The sequence below is a fragment of the Buteo buteo genome, chromosome 1, assembly GCF_964188355.1.
Source record: "Buteo buteo chromosome 1, bButBut1.hap1.1, whole genome shotgun sequence".
NCBI classification, from domain to species: Eukaryota; Metazoa; Chordata; class Aves; order Accipitriformes; family Accipitridae; genus Buteo; species Buteo buteo.
In genome coordinates this window covers 80,305,638-80,325,359 of record NC_134171.1, presented here as the reverse complement: position 1 = coordinate 80,325,359, position 19,722 = coordinate 80,305,638, and the positions used below count along the sequence as shown (strand labels likewise).

Sequence of the window (19,722 nt, the reverse complement as noted above, 5' to 3'; positions counted from 1 at the left end):
TTCCAAAAGAAATACAGGAGTTATTTGTTTATGTTAAGATATAGCCCAGCTCTAAGATGTCATCTCATTTCTGATTTCTCCCATAAATTTAGTTCACTCAGAACCAGATGCTTCTTATTCAGAGTGATTAATTGTAAGAAAACTTCTTAATATCTGTGTTTAAGGTTTCTCACTTCATCTCATTTGAGTGTGAAAACAGACAAAAATGAGGTGCAGAGAGTAAATGTTGTTCCAGAGGAAAATGGAATAATTTTTCAGTTCACAACCTGAAGAACTCACTCTCAGCTCTTCAAAGCACAATACTGTAGGGTAGTCAAAACTGGCTTGAACTTCTCATATTTCCTTTGAACATTATTGAAATAATTTATAATTAAAAATTCTTAATACTTTGAATCGAAAAGTTTCTGCATACCTGCTTATTCCACATTTGATGATAGGGCGACCGTTTTCATGACATTGTTCTCATAACTTACTCATTTGCTTCTGCAAGGCCAGGATCCATGCATGTTGCATGTACAGGTGGATGGAAAAAAATGAGATGCCATTATCCTCATGCCCTCCCACATTTCCCACAGAAATAAAGAATGAAGCTAGCACCCTTCCCTACACCTTTAAAATTTCCCTCCATGGTGGCAAATCACCTCTAGCAGGAACTCCAGCGACAGCTACGCTAGGAACTGCAGAATTGCAGAGGATCAAGCAACCTCCTTAGTATTTGTTTCTTGTGATACACAGTGTTTGAGACTGGAATGATTTTCTGAGCTCAAGTTGAAAAATTGGGTGTAGAGAAAAGAGCTCACAAATCTCAACTAAATCATTTTGGCTAGAATTTGGGTTAAAAGCAGCCCCCGCCCCCCCCCCCCCCCATGTTGCTGACTAAAAATAGGTACTGAAAAATGACTAATTGCCATTTTGTACATAAGGGAAGGCTTGGCAAGAAACATATATTTGCAGAAAGTCAGGTGGCTGGCATGGGTCATCAGGAATTTTGAGTTATAGAAAAATGAGAATCAGGGGTATAGAAGAAAGAAGTCCAAGGGGCTTGAACCTGATGGAGATCATTAACAGTAACAGTGAGAAAGAGCAGGCTCTTGTGTGCATCCAACTTAGTTGATTATTTCCTCATCTTCCTCAGAATGTGAATTTGAACAGATGAACCTTATGAAGGCTATGTAATCCACACAGCATAGAGTGCTTCCAGGTATTTCCTCTTTTTAAAAAATGTACCATAAGGCAAGGAATAATTCAGAATAATCAGAGAGCAAAAGGATTTTCTGATAAGAATACAGAGGGAAAGAAGAAATTGCCTAGAAAAGGCAAAAAAAAAACCACAAAAAAACAAGCAAAAAACCCCAAACCTGTCAGAATTGGCCAGGAAACTAAGTTTCCATTCCACTACTTTTTTTGGGTGTATCTTCAAGTGTTAGTAGCTTTAGGTTTTATGCATCGTGTTTGAAACTACTGCAGTCTTTGTAATGACAATTGACATAATTAAGCCAACTTTATCTAATTAAGTTAGCCATCTAAGTAAGATTGATTTCTACTTGGTTTATTACAACAGATTTTGAGAAGACATTTTAATAACAAATATACAGCTGGACCACAAGCAAATGTTAAAAGATGGTTCGGTGCCTTATAAGAATGTATCTTGTACATAGCAAATTCTCCCCCTTCCTTTTTATATGCTATGCTGCTTCAAAATACATAGATGCTGTTACCTTTCCCTAATTTAGGGAAATTTAGGGAAAACCTGGAGAACAGAGCTGGATGAAGCATAAAGCTCTACAGAGTCATAACCAATTGTAAGGAAAGAATTTAGCATTTCATGGTCCACATGTATCTGTATATACTTGAGGGGCAGTACATAACATTCCCAAACATATTCCTCGGAGCTGAAGCTATAGTTTATACATATTCAATGACTACCTACAACTTTCATTAGTATTTTAGAAAAATCTCATGCCATTTTGGTACTAGACAGTCTAAATAGGAATCCAGTGATGCTGTTGTGACACAACACTTCTCAGAGCAAATCTAGATGCAGTAATTGATCGAGTGAATAGACAGCAGTGCTAAATGGAATAGTTAGTGATCTTGCTTTACCCATGCCAGGAAGCATTTTGGTTTCTTCTTACAACTCACTGCATAAACAGTGTAACAAGGAGAGACTTCCCAAAAATTTGGGGGGGGGGCTGTGTGTGTTCCTGTTTTCTCCTCAGTATTTCAGTCCAGATCTGCTCTTTTAGTGTGTAGGGCCTCTTCAATAGAGATGACTCATAATGTTTAAGTATTCTCCAAATGCAAGATGAACAAGCATCTGCAGGGGATTAGGCTGACGTCAAAATCACTCCAGATTCTCTATATTAGACATGAACTTGGGTCAGGAAAGAAATGGAGCACTTGTTCTTTGAATCATTCTGCCACTTAACTCATCTTAGCCATACTTTAGAAGGTAATTACATTCCCAATAGCAAAAGTGATCTGAAATAAATTTTGCCAGATAAGTCTAGATGAAATGTACTGATTAAGGCACTGGGAGCTATACGAGTCTTATTTTTCATAACCAGACCTTGTTATAGTCACCAACAGGCTTGCTAATGCAAGTGGAGTAATCTTTTAAAGATGACTGCAGAATCCTCTCTGGCACTGAATATAGCTTCCTGCATTGACCCCAAAAGAACGGGAGAGATTATACAATACACTCCATTCTGTGGCTGCTGCTGTCTTCTGTAAAATGAGTCTGGATCTTATGGAGTCCAAGGAGCTCTGTGCTAAGTTATTCTAGGAAGAGATGCATTTATCTTCTCTTATGCTATTTTCTCAGACACAGAGGTAAAGTTGTCCTGCTTTGGCTATCATTTTCAAGGATTCACGTTATAGGCACTCTTTCTCTCAAAAATATGTCCAAGATGAAACAAGGCTGTGTTTAGAGTACAATTCGAGACATGGTTGTATGGGCCTTTTCAGTTACTGTGGCAACTATAGATTCAGTAAGGTCCTGTAGACTGGCCTCCTGGCTGCTTTTTCCCCTTTCCTGTAAGGTTATTTAGATGGTTGCTAGTACTGACCATAGATGTGTGGGGCTGCTTGCACCTTGAGAGATTACATACTCCACTGATTTGAGCTGAAACCACCCCATATCTACCAACTATGCTTATGACCTCTTGCAACTGGGCTTTGTCAAAACCTCAGTCATCATGAATTAGGACTTAGAGCCAGAGTAAAAATTCACTCGAGAACAACTGAAAACCTGCTTCTAGCCCTAAGGATTAAATAAGCCTAGGCAATGTCCGACAAATTTGCTTAAACTCTAAAATCCTCCAGCGAAGGAATTTCCAGGACCCCTAATTTAGCAAAGTTTTTCATCATCCTCAGAAACATTGAATATGCAAGCTTAAATTTTCTTTGCTGTAGAGTTGATTTCTTGCTGCTTTTAGCCTACAAACAAGAACAAACAACTGTACTGCCTTCTTTATAATAGTTTCCTGCTGTGAAGTGGTTAAGTCCTCCCTCCCATCTCTATAGTTGGTTTTAGTCTTTTCTTTTCCAAAAAAGAAAGACTGAATACACTAAATTCCTCCACAGCTTCCTCATAGGTCATGCTTTCTAACTCTTTTAGCATACTTGCTGATCTACTTTGGACCCTTTCCAATTTGCCCACATCTTTCTGAACTTGACAGAGTACTCGCAGTGCCAAATAAAGATGAATAATTACCTCCCATGTTCTACAGATTGAGCTATCCTATTAATATGGCCCAGGATCACATTTCCCTCTTTCCTTAAGGAAAAAAAATGCAACAAATAACAAAAAACCCTACCACCTACCTCCCGCTCCAGTCTTCCCTTGTTTAGTTTAGAAACACACTAAACGTCCCCCAGAACCTTTGCAGTTGAACTGGTGTCAGCAAGACACTTCTTGTTTTTATAAATTCCATTTCTCTTTCCCAAGTGGAGCAGTTTGCATTACTCTAAAGAATTATCTCATTTTACTTTTTGTCTTCCATTTTCCAGATCATTTTGAACGTGACTCTTCTATAATGCCAACAATCACACCCAGTGGGCTCTCATTAGCCAATTTTATGTGTATACTTTTGCTTCACTGAACAATTAATGAAAAAAGTCATAGAAGGGGATCAATCCATGATATAAGCCTGTAACACTGTTTGAATGTAGAATGTTACTTTAAAAAAAAAACAACAAAAAACCACAAAAAAAACCTGTTTTCTAAAGCATCTAACCTTGCAAAGTGCAGGCAGACAATGATAAACGCCTTGAAAGGCTTGTGAGAAAAATCCTTCCCTGATGTCTATGAGCACAACTTTAATAGTTTTCTAATCAAAGATGGTATCTTGTTGCAATAAAGCATGGTATGCTTTGTGTAATAAAACACAGAAACTCACAGGATATCTATCATTAGTGATAACAGACAATTTTCAAAACCATGGGGATTTTTTCCTGCCTAGAGAGATTTGGTGAAAATCCTTATGTCCCCACATTAAATAACATGTGAGACGAGAGAGAAACACAAAAAAATGCTGTATCGAAATGGACTTAGTGAGGACAAAAAAAGAAAAAAAAAAGATAAAATGTCCCTATCTCAGCTAAATCAAACTTCTGATTCTTACCGTTAGTCTAAAGAGACTGTAAAAATAATATTAAGAAATGTAAAAATGGTACTGACTAAATAAGTAGCAATACTTTTAATGTGCAGTATGAATGTGCTATACGTCCATTAGAAATCATTTTAGGATGACTTTTAATACAACTGCTTGAATACTTCATATCAAAATATTCTCCTTTGGAAAACAGTTTTAAACTTAGTAGTTTTGGAGAAAATGTCTGTGTTCTCACAAGGAAAAGTCCCAAGCTTTCTGGGGTTTTTTAGATTGGTTTCTGGTTGGGGTTTGTTTTTTTTAACCTCCCTTCACCCTAACTGAACAGCTTTTAGTGTTCATATTTTACTTCTGTCAAAAAATATTCTGATACAGAAAATTACAAAAAAGCCACCCAGAACTGTAGCTGCAGATAATATATTTTTTCATGTCCTCAGTACTACTTTCCCAGAGTTTTAATTTCGTCTTTATCTCCCTTTCTTTTTCCCTCTGCTTTGTTTCTCTGTTCCCTTTTACAACATCTCAAGATAACAACCAAAAATTCATAGGATAGTTTTAAACTACATATGCAGGGTAACAAAGAGTACTCTGGTCTGCAAGTAACAGTTCCTTAAAAAATAATCATAGTTTACCTAATTGTGCCTGTATTTAGTCTATTAAGTAAAAAATCATCATGATACCGACCCAGATTTGTAAATTACTTTGTGTGAGCCCTACAGTGGCCATTTCTGACAGGGAAAGAATAATAATTCTCCTATGATCAGACATTTTTCTTTTTCTGTGTAGTGCATTCACTGCCCTCTACTGCTTAAGATGAGAGCAAACCCATTAGGGAACAGCTTCACTTCTCTCAACAAGCCAACTGTAATAACCTAACTTGGAAAACCTACAATAAGAAAATAGTAGTCTCTCCTGCTTCTTACAGAGAATTAAACTTTGTACTAGTAGTAAAGCTTTTCATTAAAATAACATGCAATTAGAGTGAAGGTCTTATTATCTCATTAAAATGTTTGAACTACATTATACTGCTTTGTACAAAGGGCACAGTATGTGTGTGCACCCAGGCAACAGGAGTAAAAATATTCAGTAATTATCAAGAAATTGAGACACAGAGTCTTGGATCTTCAGTAAGGTTTAATGTTTAAAATCCCACCCTGGCTTCAGACCTAATAGTAAATGAAGATCTAGTCAATACATTCATCTGATGAAATGTGTGTTTACTGAAAGTGAGATGTAGTCATATTTGACTATACAGGTACCTAGACAACTAATCAGAGGTCAACATCTGAAACCAAGACTTTGGGTGTGTCCATACAGTACAATGGAAAGGACATACTCCAGCTCTGGACAAGCTCTTCAAAACCTACTGAAATAGTTTAATACCTCACCTTACTATAAGGTAATATAACTTGAGGTTGAATGGCAATATCGAATTCCACCATCCTACTTCTAATATGCAAGCTAGCTTGTTCAAAGAGATATTTGGGCCTTCTGGTGGTAATCAACGTGATATATAGATCCAGATTTTAAAAGTGCAAGCAGCTTTTGAACTGTGTTTAGTATACATGGGGATTTTCAGCACAGCATAGACTGTACTGAAAAAAACCCATGTGACTTGTACATAAATATTTGATGTATTTAAGATGTAATGGCATAATGTAATGGTACTTAGGTCACTGATCTCATGAGAAGCATAACAACAGTAACAAGGGCAGTAACAAGGCGAAAATGGCAAGTATATTTTTATCTCAAGATAGCAGCTGGTGATAACATCATCACGCCTATTCCAATAGCGTAATTTCACATTGCAAATATGTAAATACCAATTCAACAGCTTGTTGAGCACTTCTCACTCTGTTCAAGATATACAAGTAGTGTCACACTTGCTTAAGATCTTCTGGGGATCACGGTAACTTGCCAAGAGAAACTGATTAGGAAGAGATGCAGCTAACACCAGGCAATTAATAATCCTCAGGAAGTACTCCACACTGAGGGTTGGTTTTGTGCATTTTTTTGTAAAAATAGATTTCATTTTAAGCAACTAACATACACTGCATTCTATAAGACTCCTCACTGCTTCTTAAGCAGCCTTGTTCGGACTACATTTGGAAAACTGTCTTTACTCACTCATATTGAACGCTGCCCATTCCCTGCTAGGTAGCTATCAGTCTTTCCTCCCTCTCCAGATACTGTTTTTACTGTCTTGGTAAAATGCACCGCCTTTTCTCTTGGCATCACTCTGTGTCTCTTAGTTGTACATGTACCTGGTGAATGACAGTTTCAGCTATCTTCATCATCACTATTAGCTACTTCAACTACTTTCTATTTTGACACAAGACCTCCTAAAGAGCCCAGTCAAGATCAGTTATTGTCCTCCTGTCAGTTAGAGCATACATGTGGTTTGCATCCAGACATCTAACATGGAAATCTATATACAGACACTTTTTAAAAAAGAATTTACTATCATACTCAGTGACCCTATTGTGGCCAAAGCCACCACGGCCCTGATCACCTACGCAAAACCATTATTACCTTGGTGCCCTCAAAGACATACAGAGGAAAATCACCACTCTGAGGATTGTGCCACATGGACAGTAGCCAGCTATTTCTGCTGACACACTACTGAAATGCTTCTAACATTGTTATCAGAATAAAAAATATCTTCCTCCATATAAGGAAGTTCTGATGCCCTGTCCAAACATTTAGTATTTGTATGGCTGAATATGAAAGTGAACTCTTCAGTAAAACCTCAGAACAATACATCCTGTGTGTGTACAGTTCTGATGTATAGTTTTTCTTTAAAGGAATATGACTACCATATCAAAAAGAAAAGAATGGTTACCATACTTTAAAAATCCACACCAACTTTATAAAGCTAGAGATGGAAGTTTAACTAGTTAAAGTACAATTCTAATAGTGCCAGCTATGGTTTTATATGTACACTTTATGATAACCCCATGTAATTTTTATCATAATTTTTTTCCATATCACAGAAGAGCAGGAATAGTGGGGTGAAAGGCAAACACATTCCCACATTTACCTGGTGTTCATTACATATATATATATATGTAAACATCATATAGTTTTAATGACAAACACATATGATCACATACAAACACACATCACCAAACAGAAGTCATTAAAGATCATATTGAAGTCAAACAATGGAGGGGAGAGGGGTAGTAAAAAAAAAGTCTAGGATACAAAGCCCAAAAGACCCTTCTGCTCCTCTCAAAATAAATTTTCATACTATTCAAGAAGTTATCAGAAAACTTTGTAGTTTTCTAGTCCAAGACAAGAATTTTGAAAGGGTGAATACTTGAGAAGTGAAAGGGAGCTGTTACAGTTTGGTTGTAGCGAGACTACCAAGTATAAGACACTCAAGTAACACACTTGCAAGGCTGGCCTCATAAAAACTGAGTAGCCTTCCTTGGTACTGGGGCTAGCTAATTCAGAGCAACCGAGGGAAGTTTTGAGCTTCACCTTTCTGGGCAACAGGATATACACAACTACTGGGTGGGGACTGCAGATTGACCACCACCCTTGGGTTTTTTGTTTTGTTTTTTTAAAATGCTTGTCTGCCCAAATTACATTGTTCCCACCATTCTAGCATTTTAAATATTATAATATTGAATAAATAATAGAGTTACAAGCATTGCCTTTTTCCAAACTTAGAAGTACTCTAATAGAAAAATAATTATTTAGCATTTTCCCTCAGTCTCATTTCTTTTACCCAGTTTGTTTCACTTCTTGGTTTGGACTCTTGGAACAGTACTATAGCAAGTATGTTTCTAAAACAGCTACACAAAAGGACTCCAGGATTAGTAGTAATATGTTTATATATATTTTGGAAGTTAGTGGCTTTTCAAACAAATCTTTATCCATAACTAAATTCAGGCTTACACAAACATGCACACAATACAGCTGTTTTCCGTAACATTATGCATTTTGTACTGCTGAGTTAAACTTCAGCTATTTAGAGGGGCCCTGATGAAATCATTGTACAATCACAACTTACAGACTGATGGTGTTTATTTACAGCATAATGGTGTTGCTTAATCTTATTTGTCTCCTACAGCAGCATTTGAGTAAGATGATGTGGCTTTTTTCAGAGAGTCTTAAAGAACAGCTTGGGCTTTCCACCTCCCCCACTACATCCTTTAAAGACTTTTTTTCCCTTTTATTTTGCAGTATAGATTATTGTTTGACATGACTGGAGAATACTACGCACTGAAAACAGAAGCATGCTTATCTAGAGGTGCATGAGAGATAGACATTAGAATAAAGTTAAAAAAAATTGCAGAGTCAGTTTCTAATAGTATTCAATCAAATTTTGAAGTCAATATAAAATAAGAGTTTGCAAATAAAAAAGAAAGATAAGCCAATTTGAATGATCAAATATGTATCCTTGCACTCACCATTTTAGATGATCAATCAATGATGACTAAAATTTCAGTTATGAAGTCATGTCTCCTCAGTTTTCAGCTCTTTCAACTTTTTTCTTCAACTTACCCTGCCAATGTAGGGGAAAAAGCTGAAGTGATGCAAGTTTATATTATGCCTTGCTGTAAACAAAAGAAAAAGAGAGATTACCTCAATTAAGACTTCCCTTTCTCTGGTTGAAAAGTTAACCTTGGAGCTTATAGTCCTTTATTATTCCTTTGGACTAGGCATCTGTATATTAATGTATCTGTATTTCCATTTGGAAAATGGAAATACTGTATGCAATAGATTAATGTCATTACAAAACAGTTAGTGTTGATCAAATGGAAGTTTTAATTTTTTTTTAGTAATTAGCAGTTCTAATCTCCCTCTGTACAACAGCTAACAAAATGAAAAGAAATGCAAATACAGAACAGTGTCTTACAAGTAGAGCATGAAACTTTCAGCGGAAATCACACTGAGAAAGTTAATTGAGAATACATTAGGACAACTGACTGACCAGATGTACAACACTTCACCTAATGTCTTTTCAAAATCATAAAATTGCTGGGTTTATTAGTAAAACAACAGGGATAAAGTTCAGCGCCACCTGAATGCATAGCCAACAAAGTCAGAATTAACCTCTAAAACATCAACCAGTTACTTGTTTGGGAAACAGTGTAGAGATTTGTTTAATCCCAGAAGGAAACTGTTCAGGAACTGGGGAAAGGCAGCCTGGAATTCCTGCCCGAGACAGCTGCGAAGTGGATCAAATTAGGAACATGTCTCTGCTGCAGAGTAAGCCAGCAGTACTGGTGACATTTAGGAAGGAAGAGGGGACTACCATGGGAAGATTTCTTGGGTGCTTTCTCAGTGAGGGAAGAGATGGTATAGAGGCACTTCACAGGAGAGAGGGAGAAGAAAGCGTCGGCTCGAGGCAGAGTTCGGCGCTTCAACACAGACTGGGAAGAATGAGGAGCTGGTTTCTGCGGTGCTTCTCCAGGAATGAATACGACCTTGCCAAAGGCCTTCTCACACCCACACTGCAGAGTTACGACCCATTTCCTCAAGTTTACCACGATTAATGCCTTACAATTCCTGCAATTATCTTAAAACGCTTACCGCTCGCGCCCGGCTCCCCCACGTCCCACGGGCAGTAACAGCCCGCAGGCCGTTCCAGGCGTTGGCGCCCATTTGCCGCTGCGGGGCGGTGTCGCTTTGTTGAAAAGCGCGGGAAGCTGGTCCCGCTCACCCCCCCCACACCCCCCGCTTCAGCTAACGGGTCTCTTTCTAGTGTAATCCCTTCAGGTGCAGTCCCTGTACTTACAACGTAATGAATGCCCACAGTTGTCCTGTTCCTGCCCTATATTCAAAAGCAATATAGTTAGTATATGAAGCCGATTTCACCAATAAATCTGCAAAGGTACCTGTGTGCACAACAGTTGGCTAGAGCGGCAGTTCCTCAAAACACTTGAGCTGCTTCTCATACTTTTAATAATAAGCCAGGACGAGTATGTCAGTGTATTCAAAAGCATTCTAAATGCACATTTCAGTGTCAATAATTTTATTTCTTCTGAATAACAAACGTCAAAGTAGAGTGTTATTTCTCCTGCTATTCCTGGTTCAGCGCATTGGGTGGATGAAGGCTTTTCCCCAGTTCAAACTATTCAGCAATTGCTGCCTATGCTGCTGCTTTGCTACCGACTAGCCTGGCCTCTCCTATCTTCTGCATGACACAAGACTGCTATCTTTCCTTATGTTACTGGAATGCCAACATCACTTCAGGTCGCTGTGTTTTTTCACCCTTAATTCAGATAGTCTAACTGTTCATAATTTTACTCACCTGAAGCCATACACATTATGTCACAGCTAGCTAGACAATATAAAAACAGAAGTAGAAACCCAAGACAATTTAAGACCAGCATCAGTTCAGTCCTACCTCCAAATTAGAATTCATTGCAGGAGCTGTGTCAGACTACAGCAGGAATGGACCCAATGTCCTTAATTTAGCTCTGTTATCTCATCTAGTCCTTACTCAAGCAAAACCATATCAGCCCCAACTGCTGTGCTAACATTGGCAACAGCTGCTAAAACCAATGTTACCTGGGCTGCCTCTGAAGGTTGGCCCAGACCAGAAAGTCTCCCACGTTTCATAGACAAATTATTCCCTGGAAGCCAATCAGATCCTCTTAAAACTGCAGTAGAAATGACATTGAGAAAGTTAATTGAGAACATGGGTTTAACCAGTTATGTTCAGACCTTTTTTTTCCTATCTATTCATACAAAAATTGGGATTAAGGGTAACAGAGTTACATGCTTGCTGGATGATTCTATGTGAGGAAAAGACAGGCTTCAGAAGAAGACTCCCTAGGAAGCCAGCATTTCAGATACTGCTCTGTTCTTCTGCCATTAATTGTGACTACAACTCTTAGCCCACCTAACCACTCTATCTGATAGTTTTTCTGCAGCACCCAATCAGTTTAGGTGCACTTTGTACTCGGAATAACTAAGAAAAATGTAGTTGGAAACACTGAATCTGTAACAACAACTTTTACCTAGTTTCCCACGAAGGATATGACAGCAATTTGTTGGGTTTTCCTGGTGTTGTCACCTGTTAGCGTAAGCTGTCTTTTGGCACCAGACTGTGCTTGGAACTAACTCTTCCTTCTTGCATCCTCACTCATGAAAAAGAGCCTTCTCTGACATTTTTAATGGCTAAAGCAATTGTTTCAAGAACTTGAGAGAAATTAGAATATTAAAAACCCAAATACTGGGTCTTTCATTCTCAGCTTGCTCTCCCCCTCAAAAGACAAAGTCAGTATCTTTGTGTTTTCCAGTTTTATACAGAATTTTTCTTGCCCACTGAGTAAAAAGTATTCTCATATATTATAAAAAAGTAATGGTCTTCCCAGCACAGCCTTATATAGCTCTTTGAGTAGAATCTCTCTCTAAAAATAGAAATCTCTTTGACACTGAAGCTCCAGACAGCATGGAAACTGTTGCATTTCAAGCTGAAGCTTTTGGAAAGCGTGCTCTGTATTTCCTTTACAAGCATCCCACAAATGTTCAAAATGCACAACCTGTCCTGTCATGAACTTTGAGTAAATGAGATTTTGTTTGCAGCCAGTACTGTTGCAGCAATAGCTTCTTAGAAACAAGCCATAAAAAAAAAGAATGCAACACTGGCAAAGGTTCTGGATTCACAGCTCTGCAAAAGTAACACCATTTCTTCCCCCCGCCCTCATACACAACTGCCAGCCTTTCCCAGACTGCCTGACTGGGCAAGATACCCTGAGTTAAGCCCAACACTTGCACTGAGGACAGGACAGATGAAAACAAGCAAACAGATCTCACAGGTCAGCGTAGCCAGTTTTTCCGGTTCTCAGGCAGCCATTCCTCTTGGGAACACACAGAAAGGAAAGCGCAGGGGGAACACAAATCCTCTTGGTCCAGCTTCTGAATATGCTGACAACTTGCTCTTACTAAAGTTAAGGACAGAAAAAGCCAACTCTGCCAACATGCCTGATTTGGAGACTGTAAGAATAGGAGGTCTAATTCTTTGCAGCACTAAGTCCAGGAGTATTAAATAGAGCTCAGCACCTCCGTGTTAGACTTGCTCAGACACGACTGTGCAAGGGCAACAGCCACAGGTGGACTATTGACATGGGAGCTAGAAATCTCTCTCGACTTCTACAGTTACAGTCAGTGTTTCCTCAATGTTCTGACAACTATCCATTTGCCATGCCAAAAAAGTTATTCTTCCATCATTGTAATATTCCCCTGGCAGCATATTTATCATGAAATTCAAAGTGCTGTTATTTCCAAATTAACAAACACAAGTGAGTACTGATTTTAAAATCCAAATAAGGGGATGGGTATATGATTCCAGCCTGCGTTGAACAAGGATCTTTCAGCCTTCAGGTCCAGGGTAAGTCTCATGCTCTACTTGCAAGACACTTCATTTTTACTCTGCTTGGCCCCACACTGGAATTATGATACATAGCCTTAAACAGTATTTTATTTAAGAGCTGAAAGGCAGCTCACGAATATTAATCTCCATGTCAATTTTATGAAACACACATGAATTGACAAATGGGTTCAAGGACTATACAAGAAAGGATTGAGGGGGCAACAAAGTAAATCTTTGCAATAGACATGCTTATTCCTATTTATTTTATAATTATTTTAGGTTAAAGCCATTTTAGACTAAGCCACTGAAAAAGAAGGAAGAATTTTATATGACAGTTTGCATCAATTCAACTATGACCATTTTAAAGCTTGATCTAATTAAACTAAGGTAAATTCTGAATATATTCTAAGCCTAAAAAAGAGACACAGGTAGGGAAATCTTCATGGCAGATTATGGGCTTTAATTGTTTGATTAAAAGCACAGTTCTAAATAACTTGTTCCTTGTTGCTATCAGGCAAGTAGCAAAGCTCACAGAGGGAATACTTTTGTCTCCTAGCTTGCTGGAGGCTTCAGAAACATCTCTTGAGAGTCTCTAGCCACTGTTTCCGACCTCATTAGGGCCTCCAGCACAAACACAGAAACCTCATCTCCTCTGCTGGGAGAGCAAACCAGAAGTAGACCACTGACGTCCCCTGGTAGGCATGGATATCCTTGGTGTACATACTTCCTCTGAGCCATCACTGCTGCTTTCCCAGCCAGCCTTATTTAAGCCACCAGGGAGAGATGAGACTGCTGAACATCCAAATTCCCTGATGAGTCACAAAAAAGGAGCTGTCCAGGACAGCAGCCAGGCAACACTGGAAGGCCTCTATGTGAACCAATGTTATGGCATTCACAAAACATTCACCCAGTTTGGCAGAGCTTTCCTTTCTAAGCACCAAGATGGGTTGGCCTGATATAGCCCTTGGTTTAAAAAGGTTGTTTCAAAACACCACACCCTAAACATGAGGGATGCTAAGTAAATTAGAAGACTGATAACCAAGTTTGCACGCCTTTTTTTGTTTATTTGTTTGTTTAAACAGTGAGTCCTGGGAAATTTGTCTGAAACCATTTCATGGCTAAAGCCATTAGCCAATATAAATTAGTCCATAAACTAAGATATGATGACTTGGGCAAGTAGAGAAATGTCAGGGAATAGTGAAATTTGGGTGAAACAGTGAGATAGGCAATTCTGAAATTTGGTCAGTAGAGAACTTTCCAGGGAAGTAGAGAAGCTTGAGTCTAGCTGACTGACTTTGAGAAGTGAAAGAAGTAGAAATGGTTCAAGAGAGAACAACATGGTGGAGTTTAATGTGAAATCCTGGTAAACAAAGCTACCAGCTTTCACAGAGGACCATTTTCTTTAGTCTAACTAAGTTTTATTTAGTTGAACAGTCCAGCTACATAAGCACAAGTAATGGGAGCTAGAACTCAGTCCCTGTATTGAGCTCGCAGCTGAGTTTGGACCACTGTTTGGTTCATAATTCTCCAATGACCTGGAGCTTTGTGCTTTCCTTTGAAGATCAGGCATTGGCCACTTTATTTGTACATAATACAATAACCGTTTAATGCATATTATCTAGATGCTGCGTTTACCAGATACTTGTGTTATTTGGTTTCTTTGAACAATCCGATTCGTTTGTACTAATGCAGTCCCAAAAGCCCCCCTACCCTATAATCTGAGATCTGGCCCAATTGTACTGAGCATGTACCCACAGAAAGCTCTCATAATAAACACAGTGCCACTGCTTTCTCTGTTGGAAGTGAGGTAAAGCTTCTAGTTACCTCTTCATGATCCTTTTGGCATTGACTGAATCGCTGCCTCGGCAGTGAGGCAAGTAGCAAGAAATACATTATCGGGCACAGATTTCAGTATAACCTTGACATCATTGACAGTGATAGCTACAGCCCTCACTGAAACAGAAACCTGCAAGACGGCATTTGTTTCTTCTTGCTGCCTTTGCTATTCCTTTTGGGAGGATGATCATATGCCATGCTTGTATATTTGCAAACTCATGACATAATGTTAAGGGATTGTCATAAACAATACCATTTCAGGGAATGGACTGAGGAGACTGAATAACTATTTCATTTTAACTGTCACTGGAGTAGTTTTGGTCTAAGGATTAAATGTGTCATCTCATATTCAGATCTGTAATGAGAACCCTCCCTCCCTCCTTTCCCTCTCTGCCTGTTCCCTGTCCCCCCACTTCAAAAGAATTTGGGCAGATGACCAATGGAGTGAAAATGAGACAGAGGAGCCTCACAGGACAGAGTAATTGACACAGGATACAAAGCTAGGAATGAGCGGGTTTGACAAAGTACACACTAGTAGCTGAGCAGCTCATTTGCCTGCTGGTAGGATAGATTTATGGCCTGTATGTCACTAATTAAGCCAGTTGTCCCCCCACTCCCCTCGTGCCCACCCCCCAAACATTGCTTAGTCTGAAAGGCGGGTCACAGGCCAAACAATCAAATAACACAAACATGCTTTGGACTAAACTGAGGAAAGTAGAAAGATCTCCAGCAAACTCTTGCCCTCCAAACTCACCATTCTCTCACCAAGTCAGAAAGATTTTCGCATCTCAGCATGGTTCTTATCACAGCTCTGGGTAACTTTCCAGCTGGTAATAGTCTATTTTCTTACTCAAATAGACTCTCTTCTCTTCCTTGCTACCTTTGACCCACAGCAAGGAAGATGCCAGAAGTGGTGTGAAGCTCCCAATGATGTTCCTGGGTTGATGCACCCTCTACTATTGCTCCGGTCTGTGCCAAAGGGCAGCCAAAAGTTGTCCTGGCAGAAAACGGTGAATTATCAGGCTCAGCCTAACAGCTCCACATGCTCAGAGTCTCATGTATGACATGACTGTAGTCAGTCATAGCTGGGACTTGCAAACCTGCCTCAAATCTCATTCATAAACAACTTCTCAGAAGTTAGTTAATCCTAGATTGCATAGTTTATTTTACAGATATGAGGTACAGGAAAACCAGCTGCAGCAGAAACTCACAAGCCCGCCTCAGTTCTCCTGAGACAAACCTCAGGTTAACTCCAAACTTCACAAAAGCCCAGAGCAGTCCAGGCAAAGCAGGAAACCACCTATTAAACTTGGGACCCATTTAGTGATGGCTGAACACAAGCTCGCTCAGCCTGAACACTGCTCTGCTCTCCTGTCCCTTTGCCCAGAATAGGGCTGAGTTAGAAGCAATGAGTAGCACTGAAATTCTCAAACTGTCCTCAAGTTAGATGAGCAAACCAAATGAGTCCTTAACTTGGCAAAAATTCTGCCTTAACCAAAGACAGAAGGTTGGCCTCTCAGCATTGACCACTGTGCTAGTGCCAATTGCAGCCTTGGCTCTGGAGCCTATAACCCCAACTCCAGTCAAGACTGAGGGATGGTACACCCAACCTCCAGCACGGATAAATAAGCCAGAACAAATTTTATCCTAACCGATTTCACAGCTTAAAAATACAAACTATTAGCCAAAATAGCACAGCCTGGATTCACACACATGTCCTCCCATTATCATAGTTTCCACCATTGAAATGCAGCAAATAGTAAGCATGCTTACTAACCCCACATTAGGCCCTAGGGCTCTGCCAGCATAACCCACTCCAAGAATGGTGCTTATTTGCCAGCTGACATCCTTACTCATCACAGCAAAAATGCCCAAGTTCGGGCTGGTCCTCCCCAATCCTGGTCTGAGCCTGGAACCTCAGTTGCACACTGCCACCTGTAACTGAAAACAGTGTCCGCATCAGCACATTTCACACATGATGATGCTGCAAAAGCAGTAAGAGCTTTTGCTCTCTAAATTACATCTGGCAGTTTGGAAAGCAATCTTAACAGGCCTCTGGACAGTTAATGTTGATTTTCATTAAGTCAGAACATGAGGCCTAGAAAAATCAAGTGTTGTGTCAGTGTTTTAAAAGGATAAACACAAGTAATTATATGTTCTGATATCAGCTTTGACTATATTAATGGAAGGGTCAGTATGGTGATGCAAAAAATCAGGAATACACAATCAATGATTATAGAAGATTGCATATTTGAGTTCTCTCCCAACAAGATTAACTCTATCAGGGAAACTTGTAACCACATTAATGTAACATTCTTTTTCTAAAGGACTTGCCATGGCATCACAGATTTTGTCTGAGAAATTTAAAACAGCTTATTCCTAAACCACTTCACAGTATGTATTCAGTTTGTTCTAGTTTACAGTTAAAGCCACATGAATGGAATTTAGAGCTGAAGACAGTCTCCTGACTCCAGCACCCCACCCTCTCTTTCTGCTACTCTCTCTTTCCCTCCACTTGCCTCCAAGGACCTGCAACTCCTTTTCCTAGAGGATGGCAGTTGCTGGCATGGTTCAGGCATACTTGTTCAGTATCTTCCTCATACAGTTATCCCAATTTCTAGTTCTGCAGCTAGCCCATACATCTTTGTTTTACAGCACTGCATTATGTGATACAAACTCAACGGAATGAACTAAAATATATCTCATATCATGTATCTCAGTTAAACACAGAGGAACCATATGGCCACTTTTCCCCCCACTTTCCTCTCATTTATGGGGAAGAACAGAAAAAGAATCAAGTCTTTTTTTTTCTTTTAAGAAACTGAATTGCGGGTCTGAAAGCGCTTATGTTTTTAGTCACTTCTCACATACCTTTGCTGCTCTCTCCCAGCAGCCACAAGTCTAAGCTAGAAATGCTGTTCTCTTTGTAATAGTGTGCATATACCCTACTATTATCTTAGCACCACCAGGAGATAAGTATTTTCAGACAGCAGTTTTTGCATTTTACCTTTCATTTACCTGTCCTTTGATTGCAATTTTGGTATAAGAAATGTGCCACTTTTTCTACTGAAAACACCTAGTGCATGGTCTTAGGACCATACTAATAGTGCAAGTACATAGCAGTTCCACTGCTGTATCCGTGACAAGAGTTCAGCCCAAGATTAGGCAGTGGGTATGATTACCACAAGGACCGTCTATTATAGTACTTCCAATGTTGCCTCAAACTGTTCAGTAGCAGATAATATAGACATTTTTTCTATTTATTTATTCTCCTTTAACCTTGACATCACAGAAATTCTTTTCTCAAGGCTATAAGCTATACTGTAGTTAGACTTTTGATGCTACCTATATACTAAAGCACACAGTAAAGATGCATTATTTTCTCAATCCCCAAAAAGCATTGACAATTCAATTATCTCTCTGCACAGGGGGTGGTGGGAAAGAAGAAATGAAAACGTGGCTACGATGTTCATGGAGAGATCGAAGTTGGTTAGGATAAAAATAAGCCAGGAAGCACATAACCAGTCACTATTCAAGCAGGGCAAGAAGAAAAGGGGAATGGCAATAGAGCAGACAGTGCACAGCCACACTATTGAAAGGCAATGGCATCATTCCTCTCCTTATCAAGTGTTCACCAATTCATCAACAGCACTAGTAAACAAGAAAATTAGCACATTTTAGTTTTGACACATCAACTAAAAGTGTGCAGTAGCACACCCCAAAAAAGGATAATCCATAGCCAGGCTATACACTAGGTGTGTTGTACAAAACCAATAACAGACTTTAAGTGCTGTACCCAAGCTCACTATTGAGAAATCTGCTGTGTCGCCAGCATACCAGATCAACATTTCAGAGGTCATTATCTCATCCCTTCTTCAGCTGCTAACTTTGGATTTCTGCCAGAGAAAGGCAACCACTAGCAAGATGATACACTAGTACATTAGGCAAAGCTTTTGGGAATTTGAGCAGGCTTTTCTTTTCACTGAGATCACTCTGCTCTCTGGTTCCAAATGGCACAAGTGCTCCATCAATATACAAATGGTCAAACATGTTCTTTAACCCTCCCACAACAGTACGTATAAGAAGTTGTACCAAACTGCATTTGTTGAATACAATATGAAGAGAACTGAACCATTATGCAATTCTTATCACATTATGGGAAGGAGGAGACAACAGTTAAACTGAACCAGTGCACTCAAGAAGCGCGATTTCACATGTACAGTGCAGCAGGACTGACTGGAGACAGAGTTAAACAAAAAGTAAATCAATAACTAGATGGTACCATCACCCCTCTGCAAGAATGTCCCATGAACTTTTACATGACTAAACCACGATTAAAGTTCTGCTTTAGCCATGAGTTGGTAAGTAAAGCCAGAACCTTTTGGGCAACTGGATCAATGAGTTTTAAAGTTAAAAAGTACCTTCGCTTTATGTATCTTAGCATCCTATATCATATATTTTGCCATAAACTACCATAATACTATACCACTGTTCAACTTTTCTAATTATGACCTTGGTGATAATCAATGGCAGCAGCCCCATGAACTCAAAGAGTAACATCCTACTTCACCTTCTGGAATGACTTTTTAGATTTAATCCAATAGTTTGAGTATTGTATCAGACATGAAAGAACATTACGTAACAAAAATATAACTGAATATATCATTTCTCCTTTCATCTCTCTTATGTTGTGTTTTCTCATTTTAAAACCCATTTAGTAATATAATTAGCTTTACAGACAGACATGAAAGCCATCTCTACAACAGTAGATGTGTCTAAGAGCCTTTCCTTAAGGCCAGAAGCAGAAAAGAGTGTGCTGAACTGCCAAATTCTCAATATCATTAACCTGCTACTGGGAAGAATTTGGTGATGGGAAATATTTCTGTGCTTATCTTCCAAAGACACTTCATTATTCAAAGCTTCCTCTCAGGAAAAGCATTC

General features: G+C 39.2%; 2 protein-coding genes across 6 annotated transcripts in view; one reads left to right on the top strand and one right to left on the bottom strand.

The window, feature by feature from the left end:
* SYNPO2 (synaptopodin 2) overlaps nucleotides 1–19,722 on the top strand; it is a 98,902-nt gene that overhangs the window by 35,793 nt on the left and 43,387 nt on the right. The window lies entirely within an intron of this gene.
* SEC24D (SEC24 homolog D, COPII coat complex component) overlaps nucleotides 1–19,722 on the bottom strand; it is a 143,022-nt gene that overhangs the window by 108,128 nt on the left and 15,172 nt on the right. For 3 of the 5 annotated variants that reach the window (XM_075037422.1, XM_075037403.1, XM_075037408.1), the window contains one exon: nucleotides 9,032–9,178. The gene's annotated coding sequence lies outside the window, so the exon portion shown is untranslated. The remainder of the gene's footprint in view (nucleotides 1–9,031; nucleotides 9,179–19,722) is intronic. The other 2 variants (XM_075037414.1, XM_075037428.1) reach the window with 1 other exon arrangement.